The 26,182-nt window shown below is 42.4% G+C and overlaps 1 long non-coding RNA gene across 2 annotated transcripts in view; it reads right to left on the reverse strand.

Annotated features, from left to right (window-relative positions):
• The window catches only part of LOC137676735 (uncharacterized), a 36,822-nt gene extending 14,146 nt beyond the window's left edge, over nt 1-22,676 (reverse strand). The window contains exons 1-4 of one of the 2 annotated variants that reach the window (XR_011050125.1): nt 22,509-22,676; nt 15,429-15,565; nt 14,491-14,538; nt 11,220-11,395 (exon numbers count right to left, since the gene is read on the reverse strand). This is a non-coding gene — a long non-coding RNA (uncharacterized lncRNA). The remainder of the gene's footprint in view (nt 1-11,219; nt 11,396-14,490; nt 14,539-15,428; nt 15,566-22,508) is intronic. The other variant, XR_011050126.1, reaches the window with a different exon arrangement.
• Nucleotides 22,677-26,182: the final 3,506 nt, after the last annotated feature.

The raw sequence follows: 26,182 nt of genomic DNA on the forward strand, positions 1-26,182 counted from the left end.
ATTGTTACAGTTAATAGTTATGCTTTGACACAGCAATGACTCAACTAAATTATTCCTTTGAAGTAACAATGAACCGACATATCAGGCACGTTTAATGTGCTATTCTTTATGATACTGTTCTATTTAAAAAGAGATAACTATATCCTGTGGATAAATGTATTGCATTCTATCATTTCTGGATAAGATGAAATATTATTCCTATTTGATCCCTGAGAAAATTACAGAGCATTATTCTTTTTCTGATTTTTTTTTTTCACAATTCATATGCAGAAAAGCATATAGTTATGGTAGTATCTAGCTATTCATATTGCAAAGCTTGATTTACTGCAAAATTTGTACAGTAAATGCACTGCAACCAGGGTTGGACAGAATCAAACAGTGAATTGATCTTAAAGGTCTTTTCCAACCAAAATGATTCTATGATTCTATGATTATAAGATAAAACATATGGGTAATATATCCCTTTATGTATCTTCTTAGGATCTTCTACAGGAACTATTAAAATAATATCTGAGCACTTGCAAAAAAGTACAGTATCATAATACAGCAATGGAAGTGCACCAGACTCAGCCAGACTCAGGAGGAGACAACATGACTCCAGGCATGATTACCTAATCATATAAAGAGGTTCCATTCACTGTCATATCTGTCCCTTATAGTCACAATGTGCCTGAGACCAAAAGCAGTCAGGCACCAGAAGCCCCTTCCACAATACTCCCCTAAGAAAAAGGCTAACTGGTGAAAGAAGCAGAAAGGTCAAATCCTCTGACAGTGCAGACCAACATTGCTCTACAGGTAACAACAGCCTAATGTTGACTTGTGCCACCTGACAACCCAGCCTATTAGACACGCAAATAACATGATTTGCTGTGAGTGTAGCAGTTACAGGCAAAGGGAATCCCTTCCTTTTAGGAGAAGCAAAGTGGTTTGTATCTTTGTCAAGTTTTGCACTTGATTTAATAGGATTGCAGGTGTGGTTTTCATACCTTGCACAGTGCAAAACACCGATGTTACATCGCCTTTTCAGCCCAGGTCTGGCTTGCTGTGGCTACTGCTGCTCTCTGACTTTCTGAATCCTATCACCCCATCTTCGCAGCACGGCCTGCATCAGCAGCCTGGGAATCCCACTGATGCCAGCAGTGGGTTTGAGTGTCCCCTACAAAGGAAGGCTTAGCTTTTGGGTTGATGATGCCTGAAGGGCCTGAGGGGAGGAAGATGGGCTTGTTTTGTAACAGAAAGGAGTTATTAGGGTCTCTGAGATGAGAGAGAGAGAGAGAGAGAGAAAGTGCAAAAAAGATGCAAGTCAGATAGATGTCTCATATCACGGAGAAAAGGAGGCTCAGGGGAAACTTATTGCTCTCTACAACTACCTGAGAGGAGGCCGTAGTGAGGTGGCTGTCGGTCTCTCTTCCCAGGTAACAAGCGATAGGACGAGAGGAAATGGGCTCAGATTGCACCAGGAGGGGTTTAGATTGCGTATTAGGAAAAATTTCTTCAACGAAAGCGTTGTCAAGCATTGGAACAGGCTGCACGAGGAAGTGGTGGAGTCACCATCCCTGGAGGTATTTAAAAGACGTGTAGACATGGTGCTTAGGGACATGGTTTAGTGGCAGACTTGGCTGTGTTAGGTTTATGGTTGGACTCGATCTTAAAGGTCTTTTCCAACCTAAATGATTCTATGATTCTATAGTCACTGCATGTAGAATAATTCACTGTCCTTGACGTGAAAAACAGTGATGTGAGACTTATGGTATCCAAAGTCCAAGTGAAACATCAACGAACAAGTGAAACACTGTGAACCGTATCTCCCTCAAAGAAATTGTCCACATTTGGAAGCCTGGCCTTTTTAACCTCCCTCAGCTGACAATTTTTGAAAATGAATGACCAGTGGTTCTGTGAAGAACAGTGGGGTATGTCCCATGTCAGAAGTATAACCTTTAAAATATGATTCACTTGTGAAATACCTTGAAGTCTTTCTCCTTTGGGAACAATTAGAGCAAAAACAGAGCAAAATGTCCTGCAGATGCTGGCTGTCTGATAGAAACCATTCAGTAACATCAGCAAGGACAGTATTGCATGGTCCGCAGACTTTTTCTCACATCTCGTTCAGCCAAAGGAGAATGCTACACGCTCACGCTGCAGCGTGTCACCAGCAAGGCAGCAGCAGAGTGGAGCACCATATCTCTCTGCTACCAGCTATGACTTGGCAGAATACAAGCATACATTAAAGCACTTCCTCTCATCAAGTGCATAGCTAAGGTGAAATTGTATTTTTGAATAATATAAAAATAAAATCTTTGCAAAGCAAGATTTTGTGAATATCTGGCTCATCCTTTATTTCTTCTCCCCTCTCAATGATAAATGAAGGTGGCAGTATTTTTCTGCCTTAAATATTTTCTTAACATTCAGGTGATTTTTAAAGAAAGCTTTTATTATGAAAATAGCAATTTGGACAATCATTCATTTTCTTTAAAACTGAATTTAACTTCGTGACTATCATCCACAATATTGCTTTTTAAATTTGCTGAACAGGCAGTAATAGGATTATTCTCAAGACCTTTTTTTAATCACAATGAATTATTGGTTAAAAGGAGTACAAAATGTGCAGTTTGATTTCATTTTATGCACGTACAGTACAATCTTAGATTTTACTTCAGTATCAGATCAGTGACTGCTTTTCAGTGAATTCAGATATAAAGTTCGTATCAGCTTCTACATGGACACTTGTACACTTTGCATACCTATAATATTACCAGAAATATATGTATCACCTGCTGTACTCTGCTCTGATGAACAAGGTGCCAAGAAATTCTCCCAGTTTATCATATATAAATATCTATATATGTAAAGAACACAAAAGATATCTCCCTCTCACAGACGTTGTCTTAATGGTATGTTCCTTGGCAAAAGGGATGACAGTTAAGCCTCTATGTAATCTAGTAATCTTTCGCAACCAGAAGAGGCTGGAAGGGCCAAGATACAACTGCGTATGAGTGAAAACAATGCTGAGAGTGCTCTAATTAATCATAGAAACTAGACTTTGCTTTAGTCCTCATCCCATTCTCCTTTCCATATCTATGAGGCAAAATCAGGGGCAAATGAAAGGATTAGTCTGTGACAGCAATTCTCAGCAATGCATGAATATCTAGAATTCTATGAAAGTACAAACACACTTCTGTTTCAGTGAATGGCTAAAAATTATAATTAATGCCCTTTATTTTACCATTATAAGTGCAAAGCATATTTTTACAGCTAGAGATATAAAATTGTTTGGCACAGCTGTATCACAATAGAGTCTTCTGGACAAAGAACCGGCCTCATACACTTCTGTTATTTTACTTCTGGGTCCCTATTATGATGCTGTTCAAAAAAGGAGACATTCTTGCTTTCTTATGGAAAGGATGTAAATTTGAGCTCCAGAAGCTTACCTGGGTTATGCCTATTTAAAATAATTCTTAACTTCTAGCTGCTGTGGTTAATTGATGTACTCAATACTACAGCCACCTGGTTAAACATGATTACCCTCCACAGTTTTCAGCTTTTCAGTCTCTGAGTTAGACACTTCTGAAGCGTTCAGGAAGATTTTGTTCTTTTTCTCAGGTGGGTGAAAGCAATTTATTCTGAGTCTAAAATAGCTATATAATACTGTTCTCTTGATATATTGAATTACTGTTTGTAAAATAAGCAGCAAAATTCTGACAGATGGGATCTTGATTTACAGTCATAATTCCTGAAAGCAAAGCAGTAGAGAAACAGATGACTTTTATTTTCCTGTTGCTTTGAATTTAGGAGATGGAAAATACCTAATTTATTAATCTGTTGTCTGAGTAGGAGGTTATGGTTTACTCCATAAATACAAGTGTTAGTGAAGATTTTTGAAAAACATATTTCTCTGACCTAACAGAGAACAGAATAAAGAATTTGTGCTTTGTCCTAGTTACTAACTCTTATTTATAGGATAATAAAAATATTATGTGTTGTAAGGACAGGAGACATTTAATGCCTGCCTGCACAAAAAATTCTATTAAGAGAATGTTTAATAATTGAGGTTTCTCGATATTCCCACATCCCTCCCTGAAAGTTTGCTATGAGAAGTCTGCATGACTTCTTAAGTGGAGAAACTCTGGTTTTAAAGTGACTGTTTCTCTTCAGTAAGGAGTCTTTTAAAAAAATTCTCCTTTTCCTTTCATTTATTTCAGTCTAGACCTTCCTGAACTTTATGTTTAGATTGTCTATTTACTGGTTCTTGTTCCCTTCCAACGTGTAATATAAAAAGTATGAATTAGTAAACACAAGATGTTATAAACACAAAACTATTCCTTCACTGCTGTTCAGTAGTCATGCAACAAAAATTACCATTTTGGAGATAAAACTTTCTGAACTTATGCCTGATTTGTTTTTTCAACTGTTTAGTCTTTTTAATGTTTGTCCACTTTATTATAGCTATTTGAGCACTAAGATCTTTAAGTATTTTAAAATGGTATCTAGACTTCTTGCAAAAAGTTTAGACAAAAAAAGAAGATTAATTTCCATCCTAATTCTGTGCAGAGGCTAGCAATGCAAACTGGCTAGGAATCAAAGAATGCCTGAGGTTGGAAGGATCCCTTGGATGTTACCTGGTCCAAATCCCTGCTTAAGCAGGGCCACCTAGAGACAGTTTCCCAGGACCATGTCCAGGATGGCTTTTGAACATCTCCAAGAATGGAGACTTCCCAACCTCCCTGGGCAACCTGTGCCAGTGCTCGGTCACCCTCAGAGTAAAAAAGTATTTCGTGATGTTCAAAGGGAACCTCCTGTGTTTCAGGGTGTGCCCATGGCCTCTGGTCCTGTCACTGGGCACCACTGAAAAGAACCTGTCTCTGTTTTCTTTGCACCCTCCCTTCAGGTATTCATATACATTGGTGAGATCCCCCTGAGCATTCTCTTCTGCAGGCTGAACTGTCCCAGCTCTCTCAGCCTTTTCTCCTAGGAGAGATGCTCCAGGCCCTTCATCATCTTTATGGCCCTCCGTTGAACTCTCTCCAATACGTTCATGTCTTTGTCATACAAGGGAGCCCAGCACTGGACCCAGCACTCCAGGTGTGGCCTCACCAATGCTGAGCAGAGGGAAAGGATCACCTCCCTTGGCCTGCTGGCAAACACTCCTCCTAATGCAGCCTAGGATACCGTTCCCCTTCTCTGCAGCAAGGGGACGTCGCTGGCCCATGTTCAACTTGGTGTCCACCAGGAGCCCCAGGGCCTTTTCTGCCAAGCTGCTTTCCAGCTGGGTGGCCCCCAGTATGTACTGGTGCCTGGGGCTGTTCCTCCCCAGCTGTAGGACTTTGCACTTCTACTTGTTGAACTGCATGAGGTTCCTGTCAGCCCATTTCTCTAGCCTGTTGAGGTCTCAAATCTTACTTCTTCTGCTAAGGGGTCAGGTCTTGCTTGTCAAGGTTTGTTTGGATTCTTCTTCAGAGGATCTAAATCCTGGCTGCTGACACCCTGTTAAAGTCATTCACATTGGCTACATTTTAGTGGCTCTTTAAGGGAGAATTAAAAATACAAATGAACTGAATTGTCAATTTAAATATAGTGGTTTTATGTGAAGAGTGTTGAACTTGATTTGAAAGGAGCAATACAACTACTCAGTGAAGTGCATGGCTGCCCAGTGTTTTAAATAAAGATTCAAAAGCCTGCTCTTCCTTCTCTATTCCTTCCTCTGTTCAGCACATATTTAAACTTCTCTTTCCTATGTGAGTGTCCATTTGACATTGTAATGAATTAAGTTAAACTGGTATCTTTTGACTACATAAAGCTTGTGGTATTCTTTCTAGCATTTAGAAATCTATGACTCGTTGTTTACAACAGTTATCTTGTATAATCTCTGTACGAGATGGAGGTCTGTGGCTTTCTCGTTCGTGTGCAGAGAATACTGGATCAGTCCCTCTGTAGATAGTCATCTGAAAATCTTGAGGCACTGTGACTGCAGGCCTGGGCCCTGCAGTCCAAGTGCCACGTATCGCTGTGCAGTACAGCAGTGAGTTCCCACATCAGCCTGTGCCACGCAGCCTGCTGAGATAATGAAGCTCACTACAGCAGACAGAGCACAGCTGGTGGGTGGCAGAGTTCTTGATTTCCTTTAAGTAACAAGTAATATGCCAGTAACTATGGCTGTGTACTGGAAATTGTTCTTAAATGTAGTAAATATAAGATCTTGGGTTTTTCTTTCCAAAAATAGTTATAGATGCGATGTAGTCTTGAAGGAAGAGAAAATGAAGAAGCTACGCTGTGAACTGCTATTAAGTACAAAGATAAGCATTAATGGCAGATTGCTAAAATGCTCTTAACCGGCACAGAGGTTTCCAGTAAGAAGGTGACATAGTTGTTTTCCCAGTAAAAAAAACCTCAGAAACATAATGCTGAGAAGTTCTTAACAGCAGTTAGGCTGCTGTGGAAAATGCATGTACAATATAACTATAGACTGGTCAGCCTCACCTCCATCCCTGGAAAGGTAATGGAATAACTTGTCCTTGGTGCTGTCTCTAGGCATATGAAGGATAAGAGGATCATTAGGGGCAGTCAACATGGCTTCACCAAGGGGAAGTCATGATTAACCAACCTGATAGCCTTTTATGAGGACATAACCTGGTGGATAGATAATGGTAAAGCAGTGGATGTGGTCTATTTTGATTTCAGTAAAGCATTTGGCACAGTCTCCCACAGCATCCTTGCAGCTAAACTGGGGAAGTGTGGTCTGGATGATCGGGTAGTGAGGTGGATTGTGAACTGGCTGAAGGAAAGAAGCCAGAGAGTGGTGGTCAATGGGACTGAGTCCAGTTGGAGGCCTGTATCTAGTGGAGTCCCTCAAGGGTCAGTACTGTGACCAGTACTATTCAATATATTCATTAATGACTTGGATGAGGGATTAGAGTGCACTGTCAGCAAGTTCGCTGATGACACAAAACTGGGAGCAGTGGCTGACGCACCAGAAGGCTGTGCTGCCATTCAGAGAGACCTAGACAGGCTGGAGAGTTGGGCGGGGAGAAACTTAATGAAATATAACAAGGGCAAGTGTAGAGTCCTGCATCTGGGCAAGAACAACCCCATGTACCAATACAAGTTGGGGACAGACCTGTTGGAGAGCAACGTAGAGGAAAGGGACCTGGGGGTCTTAGTGGACAGCAGGATGACCATGAGCCAGCAATGTGCCCTTGTGGCCAAGAAGGCCAATGGCATCCTGGGCTGTATTAGAAGGGGTGTGGTTAGTAGGTCAAGAGAGGTTCTCCTCCCCCTCTACTCTGCCCTGGTGAGGCCGCATCTGGAATATTGTGTCCAGTTCTGGGCCCCTCAGTTCAGGACAGGGAACTGCTAGAGAGAGTCCAGCGCAGAGCCACGAAGATGATTAAGGGAGTGGAACATCTCCCTTATGAGGAGAAGCTAAGGGAGCTGGGTCTCTTTAGCTTAGAGAAGAGGAGACTGAGGGGCGACCTCATTAATGTTTATAAATATGTAAAGGGCAAGTGTCATGAGGATGGAGCCAGGCTCTTCTCAGTGACATCCATTGACAGGACAAGGGGCAATGGGTGCAAGCTGGAACACAGGAGGTTCCACATAAATATGAGGAAAAACATCTTTACAGGGAGGGTAACTGAACACTGGAACAGGCTGCCCAGAGAGGTTGTGGAGTCTCCTTCTCTGGAGACATTCAAAACCCACCTGGATGCGTTCCCGTGTGACGTGATCTAGGTAATCCTGCTCCGGCAGGGGGATTGGACTAGATGATCTTTCGAGGTCCCCTCCAATCCCTAACATTCTGTGAATAAGTGAATATTTATTTTAGTGCCAGGCTTGCTAGGCAAATCTTGCTGGATGTCCAAGAGGGTGAAAGTTTGGTCTTGCTGAGACTGGTGCTAGCTCACTCATTGACTCCTAGGATAACTATCCCTTTCAGTCTTCCCTTTAAAACTGTTGAGGGTATGACTCTCATAAACTATTTATTCCCTTTCTATCATACAAAGCTAAAGCTTCAAATTCACTTATTTTCTTCAGGATGTTAGTTTTTAATAAAATTATTGGTCCTCTGGCTATTTTGTCATGAAACTTAGAACATAAAAGATAATGACCTTCGGATTTTCCTCTAATGACTTCCTCCTACATTAAGAATTTCTTTGAATTCCCTGGTGACATGAAGCACATCAAAACAGCAACAGGATACTGGTTATGTAGTAATAGGTTTGCTAAGCCTATTCAATTTTGTTTCCAGTTTGTTATATAACCTGTTGAGCACACCAAGGAATAGGTCCTTGAAAAAAGATCAAAAGATCCAGCAACCTCAGAAGAAAGATTTTAGGGGTAATTTAGTTTATTACCCTGGCAGTACAAAGGTTTTTTTTGTAGTGTATAAGTACCGCACTGTACAATCTGATTTTAAATTCCCAAGCACAGGATCCCACATTCCTGTTTTATTGCTGTATGACTTGTGATATTCACTTCTTCTCTTGTCACTCCTGTGGTCCAATGCTTCATTGTACAAAGAATAATAATAAACAAGAGAAACTTTTTTCTCTCCCAAAGACGCCTGGAATCATGCTAATTTTTACATAGAACACATTATGCTAGAAGTCAGCTTTGGTCTAATCAGCTTCTCAAAATTAGTAAGAGTAACAAGGTGTGTCCTGAGGAAGAGCCACAGTAGTGGGTGTTGTGGGCTGTGGTTTAGGCCATCCTTTCAGAGACGCTGAACTTTGCAGCAGCACAGAACCTGGCTCCATCCTGAATCTTGGAGCCTCTCTGCAGCTTTCAGACCTCCCTTGAGGTATCTGTATGTGCATTTCCACAGGTTCCCTACTCCAAGCAGATGGATGCTCATCTTGCTCCTCAGCTCCATCCTAGTTCATCCCAGACCTGAGCTCTACCTGGCTGCTGCCACTGGAGGGGCTCGGTCTGTTAGCTGTGTCACCTTGCACACAACTGGCATGAAGGGACAGGGAGAAGCAGGCTGTTCTGTGGACAGTTTGAGCATTTGTAGCAAACAAGGGGAGCATGAGAAGGAGATGGAAGGTGTTAGCCAAGTATGGATGTTTGATACATAGCACTCTACCTGCAATGTGAGACGAAGTGGGAAGAAAATCGAAATGCTGAGGAAGATGCTGATAGCAACTAGATTTAAGAGAAGAAGCAGTCTGCACAAATAAGAGAGGATATGGAGGAGGAGAGCACAGAGGAACAGATGACTCAGGCCTGGACATGTGACTTAACCTGAAGGACAACAGAGACAAACCTTGTGTGTTTCCTCCTTTCTGCCTCCCTGTCTGAGTGCTGTGCTCTTCACCACAGCACCTGCCATGGAAATGATAGCGGAGAACTGAAACCTGGGGTGTTTCTCAGTTTTGTTGCAATAAGACTTCTTAGAGGAGAGTGGAAAGAAAGTGTTAGAGGAATGTGCTTTTTCAGTAGTATGCCTGATTCCGCACTCCCCCCCTGCCCCGGCCCTGGCCCTCCCTTTATATCTATGTTATCAGACATACATATTTCTGGACTAGCAATTCTTTCTTATATTTCTGTTAGACCAATTTTCCTTAAAGTTCTTGTTAAACCTGTGCTTTTAAGTCACTGATTTTGTTTCTGCATAGGCAGTGTAGTTTTCTTTCTTAATTGCTCCAGTTTGCCTCTATTTTCCTATAAGGGAACATTCTAGAGATAAATGCTTTATTTCACATACAACCACAGCAAAGCTGCTTAGCTGTTTCCTCTGTATGAAACCAAAACTGTGCAACTCCTTTTATAATACCCTGCGGCCTTACACACGCATACATTTGCAATTCACCATTGCTGCCACAATAAATCTTACAGCTGCTTTACTGCCTCACTTTTTCAACATCATCTTCCTTGAGCCTTGTTGAGAAAAGAATTCTTGTTATGGGTAGCAAGAAAAACAATTTCATGCCTGTACTCTTTTCAATTTACAGCATTCCTTCTTTTCTTACATTGGCTTCAGCTTGTTAAGTCTTCCAGAAATAGCCAAGTAGCATTACTATTTTAAAATGCATAATTTTCTGCCTTCCCAGCTTCTACGGGTATGTGATTTGACCAATAAATTTTAAAAAATTCAGATAATCATCTAAACATTTTCTTCATTGATCACCTGTCTCTAGAACTTCCAGTAGTCTTTATGTGAGGATGAACACCCTATTGTTTAAAAAAAAAAAAAGCAGCTTTGTGATGTCACACCTGCCTTTGTACTCATGGTTTCTATATGGTGAAGACCTCCTAGCTCAGTAATTTTTGTGCGTTTCCCTTTTCTTAGATGTTTGTATGCTCTTAGAGTTTCATCTGCTTTTTGTGTAACCAAAGGCAAGTATACTGAAGATCTTCAGGGATACTCACGAGCATTTCCTATTGCTTATGGATTTAAGAAAAGCCTCAAAGAAATCTCCTCCCACAGTAACACCAAAAATTTGAATTTTTTGTTGCATCTGTGATCTGTTTCTCTACAGTGTTGTCCGACACATCGCTCAAGAAAAGACACAGAGTCTTTATCAATCCAGCTCCACAGTTCCAGGTAGAAAGAAAATAACACAAGTTATTTATAGCAAAACTATGAGATATGATTAGGAATAAGATCAGGATTTGAGCTGATGTCTAAAGGGACAAGGTAAGTGTTACAGAGTTCTGCAATGGGACCTTGTGATGGTTTTGGGGTCTGGAATCATGTTCATAGCAAGATGAATGAGCAAAGGAAATACTGGCTTACTAGGGGAACTATGCACCATGACTGAGGTCACCAGTTCAGCCTATTTACAGCCCTCAAAGTGAAATTCTGAATCATATTACTGAGAAAGGTTGAAATCTTTACACCTGAGGAAAAATACTACAAGAGCTGTGATAGCCCCCAGTCCTGCTAGAATCTAGGTCTTGCAATTTTGAATTGCAAGATAACTTTTTCCTCAGATTTGTGAAATCCATGCTGCAGAGCTGTGGCATGAATGGGGTGGGAAGAATCATGTATGAATAAAAGTAGGTGCAGATATGGAAGTATGGCCTTAATGTAATCACTTCAACGAGATGACGTATCGGATCAGGGAAAAAACATTTTTCATCACACGTGCCCTTCTGAAACAGCAACTTTAAAGTGAAGTAAAATTTAAGTTACTCTGTTATTCAGCTAGACAATGTCAGGGATAGGAGTTTGTTGGTGCATGGGGCAGAAGAGAAGGTCAGCAAAGAAAAAAGTTACTTACAATCAGCTGCAGCTTGAGGAACTGTCATCTCCAGCTGGCTGCAGCTTGTGGCCAATATGAGTCCCATCAGGCAAGTGTCCAATTCAAAAGGACGGCCAAGGCCCAGAAGGAACACATGGGAGTAGTTTTCAAGACCTTAACTCATGGATGGAGAGTCAGCTTGCACAAGGGAAGATCTGAATGAGAGATGAAGACCCTGAAGCTTACGAGAGTAGGTGTTCAGAAGGCACCAGTATAACTATTGAATAAATGACCTGGTCTATGGGATAATGTAGCTCCTTTTGTACTTCCCTTGTACCTTTGAAGATGTAAATGTAAAAAGGATTTTATTTTGGTCTTGGGTGCTGGCATATTTCTGATATATTTGTTTTATTGTTACTGGCAAATGTCACGACGCCGTTTCTCAGATCTTCCTACAATCCTTGTATGACTGTTGAGCCATAAAGTGAGGATGAACTATGCAATTGTAGCACTTAAGTGCTGGGCCTTAAATTTCAGTGTTGCGGTTTCTTATCTCTTCTGTATCTCTATGGTGAACTTAAAAGAACTTCATCTCCCATGTGGATTAAAATAATATTGTGGTACAAGCCAAATAAAAGAAAAAGGAAGAATGTCTTTTGCTCTGGAGAGTTCTCCTGCATCATCCATCTAGCCTCCCTCTAGAAGAGAATCACAGAATCACAGAATCAATCAGGTTGGAAGAGACCTCTGGGATCATCAAGTCCAACCGTTGCCCTGACACCACCATGTCAACTAGACCACGGCACTAAGTGCCATGTCCAGTCTTTTCTTAAACACATCCAGAGATGGTGACTCCACCACCTCCCTGGGCAGCCCATTCCAATGTCTAATGACCCTTTCTGAAAAGAAATTCTTCCTAATGTCTAACCTGAACCTTCCCTGGCGAAGCTTGAGGCTATGTCCTCTTGTCCTATCACTAGTTGCCTGGGAGAAGAGGCCAACTCCCACTTCACTACAACCTCCCTTCAGGTAGTTGTAGACTGCAATAAGGTCACCTCGGAGCCTCCTCTTCTCCAGGCTAAACAACCCCAGCTCCCTCAGCTGTTCCTCGTAGGTCAGACCCTCCAGACCCTTCACCAGCTTGGTCACCCTCCTCTGGACTCGCTCCAACACCTCAACATCTTTCTTGAAGTGTGGGGCCCACAACTGGACACAGGATTCAAGGTGCGGCCTCACCAGTGCCAAGTACAGAGGGACGATCACTTCCCTAGACCGGCTGGCTACACTATTCCTAAGAGAGGCCAGGATGCCGCTGGCCTTCTTGGCCACCTGGGCACACTGCTGGCTCATGTTTAGCTGGCTGTTGATCAGCACCCTCAGGTCTCTTTCCACCGGGCCGCTTTCTAACCACTCTTCCCCCAGCCTGTAGCGCTGCCTGAGGTTGTTGTGGCCGAAGTGTAAGACCCGGCAGTTGTTCTTGTTGAACCTCATGCCATTGGTCTCGGCCCATCTGTCTAACCTGTCCAGATCCCTCTGTAGGGCCTTCCTACCTTCCAGCAGATCGACACTCCTACCCAGCTTGGTGTCATCTGCAAATTTACTGCGGGTGCACTCAATCCCTACGTCTAGATCATCTATAAAGATATTGAACAGCACCGGCCCCAGAACTGAGCCCTGGGGAACACCGCTAGTGACCGGCCGCCAGTTGGACTTTGCCCCATTCACCACCACTCTCTGGTCTTGGCCATCCAGCCAGTTTTTAACCCATTGAAGAGTCCACCCATCCAAGCCCCAGGCAGCAAGCAAAGATAATTCTCTTCACTCCATGTCCATTACAGTATCAAAATGCTACTGTATCATAGCCATTTCTCACAAAATAATGCACTGTATAGATACACAATAATTTTAATAACTTAATGAATAAACAAAAAGTAAAAGCTGGCTCATAGCAGAGTTCAAGAGAAGAATTTACATAATTGACTTGTTCACTGTGATGTAAAGCAGGATAGAAGTCATAGAGCTGTAATCAATTCTATGCTGAATTCTTTTGGAAAAGCTGGTCAGTATAATGGTCTGCAGCTCTTAGCTCTTTCTTTAAGTACTGACTAGTACTGTGGCTACTGAGTACGCAAAGTCCAACTGGCGGCCGGTCACTAGCGGTGTTCCCCAGGGCTCAGTTCTGGGGCCGGTGCTGTTCAATATCTTTGTAGATTATCTAGACGTAAGGATTGAGTGCACCCTCAGCAAATTTGCAGATGACACCAAGCTGGGTGGCAGTGTCGATCTGCTGGAGGGTAGGAAGGCCCTACAGAGGGATCTGGACAGGTTAGATAGATGAGCCGAGACCAATGGCATGAGGTTCAACAAGAACAAGTGCTGGGTCTTACACTTCGGCCACAACAACCCCATGCAGCTCTACAGGCTGGGGGAAGAGTGGTTAGAAAGCGGCCTGGTGGAAAGAGACCTGGGGGTGCTGATCGACAGCTGGCTAAACATGAGCGAGCAGTGTGCCCAGGTGGCCAAGAAGGCCAGCGGCATCCTGGCCTCTCTTAGGAATAGTGTAGCCAGCCGGTCTAGGGAAGTGATCGTCCCTCTGTACTTGGCACTGGTGAGGCCGCATCTTGAGTACTGTGTTCAGTTCTGGACCCCACACTTCAAGAAAGATGTTGAGGTGTTGGAGCGAGTCCAGAGGAGGGTGACCAAGCTGGTGAAGGGTCTGGAGGGTCTGACCTACGAGGAACAGCTGAGGGAGCTGGGGTTGTTTAGCCTGGAGAAGAGGAGGCTCCGAGGTGACCTTATTGCAGTCTACACCTACCTGAAGGGAGGTTGTAGTGAAGTGGGAGTTGGCCTCTTCTCCCAGGCAACTAGTGATAGGACAAGAGGACATAGCCTCAAGCTTCGCCAGGGGAAGTTCAGGTTAGACATTAGGAAGAATTTCTTTACAGAAAGGGTCATTAGACATTGGAATGGGCTGCCCAGGGAGGTGGTGGAGTCACCATCTCTGGATGTGTTTAAGAAAAGACTGGACATGGCACTTAGTGCCGTGGTCTAGTTGACAGGGTGGTGTCAGGGCAACGGTTGGACTCGATGATCCCTGAGGTCTCTTCCAACCTGGTTGATTCTGTTATTCTGTGATTCTGTGATACTCTAGAGGACAAGACCAATGGTAGTGGTGAATTGGTTGCCATGGAATGAGCAGTAACCCTGTAACAGATGATGATGAAACATTAGAAAACAATGAAAAAATATTTAAGCGTTGTGAGAAAATTACTAGAAGCACTAAGTAAAACTTATAACCGAAGAGACCTACCTAATGCTCAAAATATGCTGTGGGATTTGAATGGTGCTTGTTGCCAGGCTGTAACATTGGAAAAACAGAGACATTTCAGATTCTTGAGATTAATATTTGTCTTCATGATATCTGAATTTAAGATATGCTAAGAGTCATAACATCCAAAGGCAAATTGTCATCAGTGAAGCTAAAAACTGTCATAAATCATTCTGTGTGGTGCAGAAAAAATCCAGGAACCCAGTGTCCAATATGAACAAAATTGACTGGGAGGCACCTGGTTTTGCTTGTCTCTGGATGACTGTCAGTGTTCAGTTAGACGGGGAAAAGTTTTCGTGCAAATGTATTTTGTTACTTTATGTCCCTAACTAGAAAAACCTAACTTGACAAAGTCTACTACTACTGTTTTAAGTAGTGCAAAATGCTAATTTACTGAGAACTACAAATAAAAAAAGACAACCTCCCCTAAGACTCCTGGAAAGTAGATTAGAAAGGGCAACAGAAGAACACAATCTAAAAGCTGAAAATAGCTAAAATAAAACCAGAAGCACTGGTTAACTCTGGGGTAGAAAAGGAGATTGACAAGTCTAAGATATTGTCAGGGAGCAAACACACTGCAAGAGCTGGGAGCAAGACCTGAGGGTGGTAGGGAGGCTGGCAGGACTATGCCTGCATCTGCTCGGATATGGTCGCACTGCACCCCAACAAGGAGAGCAGTGCAGGGCTGGGACAGTGACCAGGAGCGGCCAAGGGATCTGCAGCCACCACACCAGCCCCACTGACGAGGCAGGTCCAGGGTCAGCCAGAAAGCCAAGTCAGCAGGTCAGAGACAGCAAGGGGCAAGGGTCTGAGTTGCCATGCAGCTTCCAAGCCAGGGAGCAAGAGGCACTCAGTGAGTCATCTCACAGCTTCTTCTCACAACACAGCGGCTTTCGCAGCAGTTTCATCCAAAGCTGTACCTTGGCAGAGCTGACCTTGAACGCAGGCAGCTGGACACTTGTGGCACAGGGGGAAGCCATTTGAGCCTGTTGGTGCACTGAATGCCTGACAGATACTGACTTTGAAAATGTCAGGGAATGGAGCTGTTGTCAGTTTCCTGTAAGTATAAATAATACAGTCTTGTGTTAGCTAACGTTAATGCAGAAGACCCAAGAGAAAAGAACCGTAGAGTTACAAAGAAAAAACCCCATAGAGATACTTAATGAAGATGATGAAATTGTTCATGTCTCAGTACCTTTTAACTTGCTACACATGGAACAGCATTTATTCAGAAGTGTAAGGTTTGTTGTCTTCTAAACCTCTTTACTGTTTTTGGCTGCTGCTTCCACAATCACAAAACTGGATCAACACAGTACCAAGTCACTCAGTGATAAAAATCTGAGCTGAAGGAGGCACGGCATATGATGACACTTCTGTAGAACTTGCCAAAGGATGTGGTAAAGAAAACAGATACGACAAAATCTTGTCTGTCTTTCATTAGCCAGCACAAAACTAGCCTGAAGCCTGCTTATGCAAAATTGATAAAACCAACCCAAGTTGGTTTATACCACAGCAGGGCTGTGCACTACATGGCTGCAGCATCTTCTGATCCACCACTGGAACTCCAAGAACTCAAGACACTGTGCTCCTAGCAGTGCAGCATTAACCCCTTTGTTAACAATGGATTTGATGCCACTAGAATCACATCTAGATCTTCTCAGTCAAGCCTGACGTTTACCCACATACTTTACTCTGCCTTGAAAGAGATAAAGCAGTTACTCTTGTGCGAATGTGAAATGTATTTAGAACAGTGGTCAAAGTTTGTTCTTTCATGGGGTTAGAAAGTGAACTGCCTCTAGTTCATTAGTGTGAATATGTTTTTTAAAGAATGTGTTCCTTTCATTCATATCTTTTTCGGTTTGTTTTTTTTTTTTTAATTTTCTCTGAGTTAAGTGTAAGATTTCCAACTTTTTGTGAACCATTAATCTAAAAGGATGATGGAGGATGATTTCATGCTGGAAACCTTGAACCTAACATATCATGTGTGGTCTCCAGAATGATGAATGCATCCCAGTGTAAAAAACACCTTCTATTTGAACTATTCTTACATTTTATGTAGGCTGCAAGCTATGTAGTATGCTATAGTGAAGACATTGTTCAGAGTGTGGTGGAAAGCTGTACTCATAAAATAAGTAGCCTTCAAGCACAGCAGAAGTCCAGGCCCAGAAAAGGCCTGTTAATGTTCATACTTCTGAAGGCGTGGAGCAGGAAATATCCTGAAATGCTGAGTTCTCCTATATTGGCATTTATATTTCAGACCTTAGTTCTGGAGGTATGCAGGCTAGTATGGGAAAATACAAAGGTTTCAAGTTCAAGGCACCTCAGTTTTAACATCTGGGAGGGCTATAAGCAATTCTAAACAATTTTTCAGCACAGACTAGAAACTGAACTGGGAAAAGATCTGTGCTAATCTCTGCAAAGAGTGAATTCATACAAGACAGTGCATTCCAAGAAGCTGTTTATATAGAGGTGGATGATAATAACCCAAGACCTGGGGTTGTTTCCTGCTGAGTTGATGAAACTCAGCACAGGGGTTGCTATTACCAAGTGTTAAGGAAGAATTGCCTCCTTGAGGCATAAGCCTGTGCATCTCTGCAAAAAGCAGAAAACTGAAAAGAACTCTACATGCATACACAGACTTAGTCTTTGGGCTTCTGTGCTGGCTTTCCATCACTGGTTTGCTATTGTATCAAATTCAGCGTACATATGCTACTTTTATCTTTTACTGGTGTCAGGTGTTGAAGTACAGAGGCAGATTTGTTGTTGCACAGCAAGGTAATTGGAAGTGAACACAAACAGAAATTAAATCAGTCTTACGTGCTAGTGAGTAGGAAGAAAGTAAGTAGGTCCTTACTATCAAAGTTCCAAAGAAAACTGCCTTGGTTGAAATTTCTCAGAGGTAGAGTAAGGAAGTTGCTTAAACAATATCAAATCATTGCATGCTTTCCTTGTACAATGGGATAAAGGGGGTTGCCTGTACCTTCCCACTCTGTTGGGTGCCTTGCTTGTAACTTCCATGGAGGACTGCAGACATATGGATCACAAAAAATGTCAGGCGAAAATCATCAGCTAATTGTTACTTTCCCTCAGTTATTGTCTGAGCCTCTCCCAGTCTCCCTTCTTATATCTGTCTCTCTTTTCATTTTGGTAATGCTGAAAGGAGATGAAACACCCTAGTAGCTTAACCAAATCAGGAAATGAATGTGGAGTCCTACTGATGTGCCTCAGACTTCTGGCACCTTCAGAATTGCGTTATCTTTATTCATTTCAACTCACAGCTTTTATAATCAAATGTTCCCTTCTCCAACAATAAATGTTAAGGGCAGAAAAAATGTATTTATTATCTGTTGGAATTAGAGAGAGAATGGAGACAAGTAGTGCCTGAGTAAGTTACTGTTGCAGGTATTTTCATCTCCTGAAAAATAAAACCAACCTTCCATTGTTAGCGTTAAAGTTTGTGACCATATCAGATAATTGCTCTTCCATTTTCTCATTCCCTGTCTCCTTGGGAATTCTGTTCTCAAGAGGCAATAGTAGCTTCTGATGGAAATTTCTGATAGTACAGTATGAGTACAGAAGAGAAGAGTAGCGAATATCTCAAACAACTAGTAGAAACTATATAGCTCTGGAGAAAAGTGCTCCTGAGTTTTTTGTTTTGTTTGTTTTTCTGTTGGGGAAGAAGTTTGATGGTGACAGATCTCAAAGTTAAAGGATATGTCTTAAAGAAACAGTTTTGCTAAAGAATAGATGTCCTCCTAATTTGCAGGCAGAAATCCATTCCTGACTCTAAGCTTCCAGGTGCCTGACTTTTTCTGGCATGTATCCCACAGGGCGTCTGACTAGGAAAGCAGACTCTCAGTGGTTCTGAGGCTCTGCATAATCCAGAGTAACTCATGAAACTTCTGAAAAAAATGCCCCACTGCTGCCCCGAGCAGTAGTTTGCTCTCTGCAACCACATTCTGCATGCAGTACTTGACCAAAAAAAAAAATTCCTTGGCTCTGATTTGCCTCCTTTTTTTTTTTTTTTTTTAAGCATAGGGTGAGGCATGGGAGAGAAGAGTCTTAAATGCTTGTTTATTTCCTTCAGACCTTTCATGCTGTATTCAACTCTGCTTTATTTGTGTGTTGAATAAACTTTTTCAGCAGTTTTAATTCCACTTATGTTATTTATTTTGCCTTACTATGAAAGCTTTTGGGCTAATTAAAGTGAGAAAAGGCATGCCTCAATGTAATAAAGGGATAATATATGGTTGAGTTCTGCAGGCACTCAGTTGACCTTAGATTGCAATAAAGATTTTCAGAATGGGTTTGAGAAGACTATGTAATAACAGTGCTCAGCAATATTAACGAACATGAGAATTTGCTGGCGTTGTTGTCTTGGATTTTCAGGAAGGAGGGCTGTTAGATCTGATCTTATCTATACGAATTTGTATGAGGCTGAACTATGCAGTCCTGCAAAGTCCTCACAGTGACTTGGACGCTCATTCAGGAAGATAATTTTTTATCTACAAAGGTTTGGGGCAGGACCAATGCTCTGTAATCACTGTGGTGATTTCAAAAAACCTGGAGAATAACTCCTGCTTAGCCTGCTAGGTAACCTGACAAAGAAAAACATAACTAGTATCCAGTCTGTGGTCAATACAGCATGTGGAAAAGTTGATGGCAGTGGTGAGGAAAGTCACTTTTGTGTGTTTTCTGCAGCTTTTCCGGGCTTAATTTTTCTCAGTCATGCTCAAAGCTGCAATTGTTCATATATATTCATAGGTTGCACCTCTGTTCCAGGAGAAAGATAGATTCGAGCTCTCCAGATCAGCAAACTGCAAACATTATCAGAAACTCTCTTTATGTGAGAAAGATCACACAAAATAGAATCAGGTAAGCAATAAATATGAAGTACATAAATGAACTTGAGAAGGGTCATCCTCTGTCTGCTCTTCCAAAAGCAGCAAGGGACCACTCTTTCACCTAGGAAGCAAGCCAAGCATATGGGGAACAATGTCTGGTCACGTATGTCAAGACATACAAAGCACAAGCCACTTCCGTGTACTTCATACGAGTGTTGCATTACCTTCTGAAGTCCTTAATGCCTTATAGTAATGTCTAGAGCCTGTGCTGCACTGTGTCAAATGTAACGGACTTTCACCAAATGAGCATAGACAAGTCCTGATAATAGAAAACTTGTGTTCTACTGGAAAAAAAGGTGGGAAGTCTTTCTTAAAACAGGGAAAAAAAATGACATGCTTCTGTGGTTTACTGTGATCCTTTCCGAACACAGAGAGTATTCCTCTGGCAGTTACAGGCCACAGTATGTGGTGTGTGTAGAGAGATGTCAATAAGTACAGAGCAATGGCTTTTTTGCAGTGTAGTTGATGTCATAAGTATGCAAAGGAAGTCAAGAGATGCAATGGAATAACTGCAATAAGGCAGAGACTTCTACGGAAGCACAGCTGTTCTCAGGTGTAGAAAACAATATTTGGAAGATGTTGAAAAGCTCTGGAAGTATATTCCCCTCCCTTCTGCACCATCTGGTGGGTACTTTCTAAAGTAATTTGCTGAGAATGAAGGTCAGCTGGGACAGAGTACAAGAGCAGACGAGGTGATTTTGTTAATGAAAATTGATGTGATGGGGTGGGGAAGAGTAAAGAGACCACCAGACTAAGAACTCCATTTAGTAACACCAAGTGACTTCTAGATAAGGAGCAGTAGCAACAGGCCTTAGGGTCCAGTGCTGCTGCCAGGTGGGCTCCTGTAAATGTACAGCAGTTGTTGCTGAAAACAGAATCTTGCCCAAAACATGTGAAAAAGTTTATATATATGACAGAAGAGGACTGTAATGTGTGTGCTATTAAACTAGTATAATCCTACCAGTTGGATGGCTAAATCATCTTAAACTGTTTTCATTTGGAAAGCAAGTGTGAGTGGAGTGTGGGCAACTCAATGCTTATACATAAACAACTTTTTATTGTTTTAAAATTCAGTGTTGCATGGTAAATATTTCTGTTCCTGAATGAAATTTGATTAAACAATAAGGTTGAATTTGAGAGATGAGATAGCTCAGAGTAGAAGTATTTATATGTCAGCAATTTGCAGAAGTTTCTGTGATTATGGAATAGGGTGCTGCATTTTTAAAAAGCAAAAAACTGCATGCGTACCATAGCAACCTTTTTGCTACAGAGTTCACATACTAAAAAAATACATGGCAACTTGTGCAAGAAACTCCCACACATGCCTTGGCAATGTGACATTACATTTTTGTAAAGATTTTGTGGAACTTTTTTAAAGAAACAATTCCCAGAATCTAAATACAGCTGCTAGGTGAGAGAAGACGAAGGAGAGTGTTTTCTATCCTTTCTGTTCAGCAAAAAATTGTTTCTTAGGATGACAAAAAATGCAAAGATTTGGTGACCTGGATAGCATTTGATATTTCTGTTGTGCTGTATGAAAGTGAATAGCAAAGTAGTAAGTGCCTGCTCTACTGGAGTTGATCAAAACCAACAGCACTTTGAAAGTGCTCTAGATAAAACTAACTCTTCTGCATAGAAAATCCTCACAAGTTAAAGAAATGAAAGTCCCCTAATGGGCACTTAATTCACTGGAATGATTGCAACCAGTTGTCAGCGAGTGTCTTCAGAGATTTCTGACACATTCTGAGAACAGAACCAAAATTACTAGTTGATTTGATGCCTAGGGGCTGCAGTGCAGTAGAGCTCAATATGTGAGAGGGAATATCCTGTCCCTGAAGCAGATATAATTTGAGAATTCATCCTGATTTCTGTTTTTGAAAACTCCTGGGATCCCACACAGGCTGCACAGGGTGATTGGCATGTGGTTTTACGGGGAGGGTGAGAAGAAAGATCTGCTCTTCATGGGTTTCCCCACCTGTCGCCCCCCACTTAAACATGAACAAATTGTGAAGGAATCCACCAGGCTGTCCTGCTTTCTGCCCCTGGCAGGCTGGCTGCTTGTAGCCTTGCGAAAGAATGTAGGCAGGGGAGGGCAGGACAGCAGCTGCTCAGAACATTTCAGGGAGGGCATCCCTGAAAGAAGGTGCAAAAGCCACTGTGGAAGTGGTAGCCTGGTGCATCCTCCAGATAAGCTTGTGATGCTGATACATGATATGTCTGTCTCTGGTTCAAAAGTTGTTTTTGTTTTTAAGATACCCTTTGTCAGGGACCAGATGCTCCACAAGTGCTGGGAGCCAAGGGTGACGGAGAGGCAGGCCGAGCCATGCCTTCGCTGAAAAGGACACAGGACCACAGCACCCCAACAAGGAGAGCTGCACAGGGCTGGGACAGTGAGGAGGGACAGCCAGGGGACCTGTGGCCACCATACCAGCCCCACCAATGAGGCTAGTAGGAGGTCAAGCCAGGAAGCCAAGTCAGCGGACCAGGGTCAGCAAGGTGCAATGCCAAGATGCGCATATCTGCAAGATGGCTCAGGCAAGGATCAAGGAGCCTGAGATTAAATGCAATTACTGAGCCAAGGAGGAAGAGGTGCTCCACGAGGCATATCACAGCTCTTTCTCACAACATATCTATTTTCACAGGAGTTTCATTCAAGGCTGCATGGATGCACCACAGCAAAGCCAAGCTTGAACAAAGGCAGCTAAACCCTGAGGAGCAGAGTGGAAATATGCAGTCTCCCCTCCTCACACAGGGCCTTGACAACCTGCATCATTTTTAAGACCTTCTTCTCACTTAATTTTTAAATTTAAACACCTCCAGCCTCATGGTAATATGATATTTCATGGGTTCTCTGTTATACTCACCTTTCAATCCATTGCACTACAGATTATGAACTTGGAAAACATGCTGCAAATAGCAACATAACAGGCATGCTAATAAAGTTGATTTCCTCCAAATGCTCAGTTGCCAATAAGCAGAATAAACATGCATTATGAAGTTAGATTCTTCTGACTTGCTCCTCTCAATAGGGAATTGCAACTGCAGAAATTATTAGAAATGGAAAATTCTTAGCCATGTCTTGTCTGACTGCCTTACCTTCAGCACAATGTGCTGCCAATGGAGATCTGTGATTCCCTGCTCCCACTCCTGCTGAGTCTGCTCTCCAGTGTCAAGACTGAACATGGCTGAAGAAAAGGGGGAGTCGAGCGCGCGGCTCTTGGGTGCTGGGCGACGGTCCCAGAGTAACGACACAATCCCAATATGAGTATGGAAGTTCTCCGTTTACTGATTATACGTACAGGATATATATACACTCTAAGCAGAGAGCATGCTGATCACGCACCAAAGCCCGCGTTTCCATTGGTAAAGCCTTGCTGTCCACGCGTACTAGTAGCATACACGATTGGTCTATAATTTTAGATACACGGAGCGATGAGCACCCCCTCCCCTGTTTCTGTTCCTCTTATCTGTTTACAACAGCTGCCACGTTCTTGTTTCTGTTCCTCTTTTGCAGCGTTCAAGGAGAGTCCAAGGTGACTCGCTCTGGGCCTAACTCTTGCTCAGAGCCTGGATTGCTCAGACTGCTCAGAAGCATGTAATCATGCCCCCTCTCACTTAACCAAGCCTCCACACATGGCAGCCTCCTCTGAACTTTTCCCTTCCAAACCTCCTTCTGGCACTACTTCTTCTAGCAAACCAAGTGGCAGAAAGGGATATGACAGAGCAGCCACAGTGATGGGGATGGAGGCCTTCTGCAGGCATGTGAAGGAGGCAAGGCTTTGCTCAGCCTTGATCCTAATGCTGTGTTATCGTGTTAACTCTGTTTGTCACCATGTGAGCTTGAGATGCCCACGTTGGCAGATACGTGCAATGTTTTGAGAACTGAGCGTGAAATGCTGCGAAGTGTTCAAATGGAACATGTTATAAATGGGGAAATCATCACTTAAGTTATGGGGGGCAAGGACTACTTATACTTAAATGAGCTTCACAGTTCCCAAGGATGAACTCCCATCTTTCCGTTTCCCCTCTCGTCCTCTCTCCTTTTGACCTGATATAGTACTGAGATGACCAAGGAAGTAGACAGGTCAGATTTGGGAGCACACTACACCAACAGCTCTGTATTTGTGAAGATAAAATAAGATTTGGTTTGAATTGGTCAGGAAAAAATCTCTCATTTTACTTTGTAAATGTGCCACCTATTATTATTTGATGTTGAATTTTTTTTAGCTTTGGGTGCTATGACGAACCAAGGCTGGGTTCTGACAGACCTGTCTAAATGCCATCTTCCTGTAAATTCACCCAGGAGCAGATGCAGCCCTCATGTTGGTGAGTTAACCCTTGTCTTCACTCATCTTGTTGCAATTGACAGGCGTGAGACTGCGAAGAGGGGCTGCAGACAGCAAGCCAACCTCTTCTCTGAGGAGCACTGCAGATCCAGTTGAGTGTGCCCTTTCTGGCTGATGGGATGAGAGGGCTGGGGAGCTTGGGACTAATGCAGGGAGAGAGTTGAGCAGCCTCACTGTGTTTCTTTGCTCCCTTACACCATCCTCAAGATGCTGTTTTGAGTTCAGAGCTGGAAAAGTGTAGAGGGAGGACTAATTCTAGAGTCCTGGAGGCTGTCACTGTGCAGAACTGCTGCGGTTTGCTCAAATCCGTTTCAAGTGCTACACCTCTCAAACACCCTGAATCAGGATTGGGCTCCAGACTGCCAATTTGCCCTACCCATGCATAGCTGACCTCACTTATTGCAAATATTGCAAAATTTGTGCAGCCCTTGTATACCCTTGTGGTTTCTAATATCTGTGCAAATAATTGTTGTTTGGACTCTTAAATGGCTTTATAGTCTCTGTTTTTTTTTTTAAACTGGGTATGCACCCCCTCTTGCCCTGTATGTACCAGCGTTACAGAAGAGAGAAGCTGTGGCAGGTGAGCTAGATACCGTGCCGAGTGCAACTGCTGCTCTCGGGCGGCTCTTCCTGGGATTTGGGTGTGTTGTGCCTCTGCAGATATCTCATCAACAAGTTCTCACCTCCTTTCCTCATTCCCCCTGGCTTGGTGATTTTGCACAAGTTTTTAAAGAAGTGAATTGCTTGCCAGTACTACAAAGCCAATATTATGGTCTATGCATAACAAAGCCTCTTATTTGTATTATTTGAATATCTGGAAACTTCTGTAAAGATATGTGTGCTGCTATTCTGCATAAATATGTAGTGGCAACACCCAGAAAAACAGCTCAGAATTTTGCAGTCCTTTTACAATGCTTGTAATTGTCTATTTTCTACCTCATTAAGGAAAAGTAACATTTAGGAGACTCCTGCACTCTGTCCTCTGCAGCAGAGCAGATGGAATATAAGGTGGTTTATCTTGCATTGTAAGTAATCCTAGATTTTTTTTTTTTTTTAAAATATACAAGGTCAAGTGTTGTCTTCTTGGTAGTTAGTTGGGTGCTTCAGTCACTTACAAGTGAGAGGATCGCTATCAGTTCTTGAAAGTCCAGTGGGTTAGTTTTAGCAAGAAATCCACACAGATAAATGAGTTTTCTGACCTAGGGAGGTTTTAAAAATTTCTGTGACCCTTGTATCCAGAGAATTCTTTCCTGAGGCTGGAAAAAACTCTCTGCAAGGAGCTTGCAGTCTAAAAGCACTGAAGCTGAACTCCTCAGACACAGCTGCTCTTTCCAGGCTATTTTGTTTCATCGTCTTCCCTCCAGCGTGGTTCAGGTTTCATGGTGATTTCCACAAGCCCTTACAAACAGCTGCTGCATTTTGACAGAAAAGACTCCTGGATTCTGACACTGCTGAGCTTTCCCTCTGAGCTACTGACAGAATGGCTAATTTAAAAAAAAAACATGGTGTTTCGTCATTATCTCATTTTCAGAATATTATTTTTGGGACCAGTCTTGGGCTAATTGAACTTCCCTCTTATGACACTGGGATTGACGGTATTTATAGCAACCTAATTTAAGTTTTCACTTCCCCAAACGAATATGCTGTTAACACTAAGTTTCAATAAGTACTTGGATCTCCCAGCAGGCTCAGTTTTCTGGTCTAGAAGGCTATTGTAAGTGGTATTTAGCCAGCTGCTGGAAGACAGCCTTGTGCTCTCAACAGTTCAGTTAGTGAACTGACAGTAGTGTTTGCTTTTCTCCTTTCTTAATCAATTTGCTCGTGTTAAACTGCTCTGTAATTTCAGCCTATTGGCAGAAATGAATGGGTCCTATAGGGCTATGGATTTGTGAAGCTAAAAAACAATTTTTAGGTGCTATAACATTCAAATGACAGGTTACTTCTCTTTGGCGTGCTGTGAGTAGCAGGGGAAGTTTTTGCACCTCATGATTATGAGCATCCTCTCACTATCCATCTCCACCTCCCCCCTCCCTAAACCTCTTTAAAAATGAGTTAAGCTTCTTTGATATAGGTGCTGATTTGAGATACCATGTTTGTGTTCTCATGTTTTTAATTGTACTCAACACTTGCCCGTAGGTAAAAGAAAAGCTAACGTAATACTTGGTCAACAGGATTCCGTCACAGATTGAAGACAGTTGAGAGTTGGTCACATCACCTGCATTTTGTTAATGAGTCTTTGCACCTCCCTTATGTCACACCTTGCCTTTTCAACAACTGGTTACCTTACAGCTGCAAACACAGTTTCAGAAAAATAAGTCCTGTTGACATTTGATGATCTCAATCATAAAACAGGACACTTTTGCAAACTCTTCACAACTTATAAAAGAACTTTTGAGGTGAGAAAACAAAATAATTCCAGCTTGT

Source organism: Nyctibius grandis, chromosome Z, assembly GCF_013368605.1.
Source record: "Nyctibius grandis isolate bNycGra1 chromosome Z, bNycGra1.pri, whole genome shotgun sequence".
In the NCBI taxonomy this organism is placed as follows: Eukaryota; Metazoa; Chordata; class Aves; order Nyctibiiformes; family Nyctibiidae; genus Nyctibius; species Nyctibius grandis.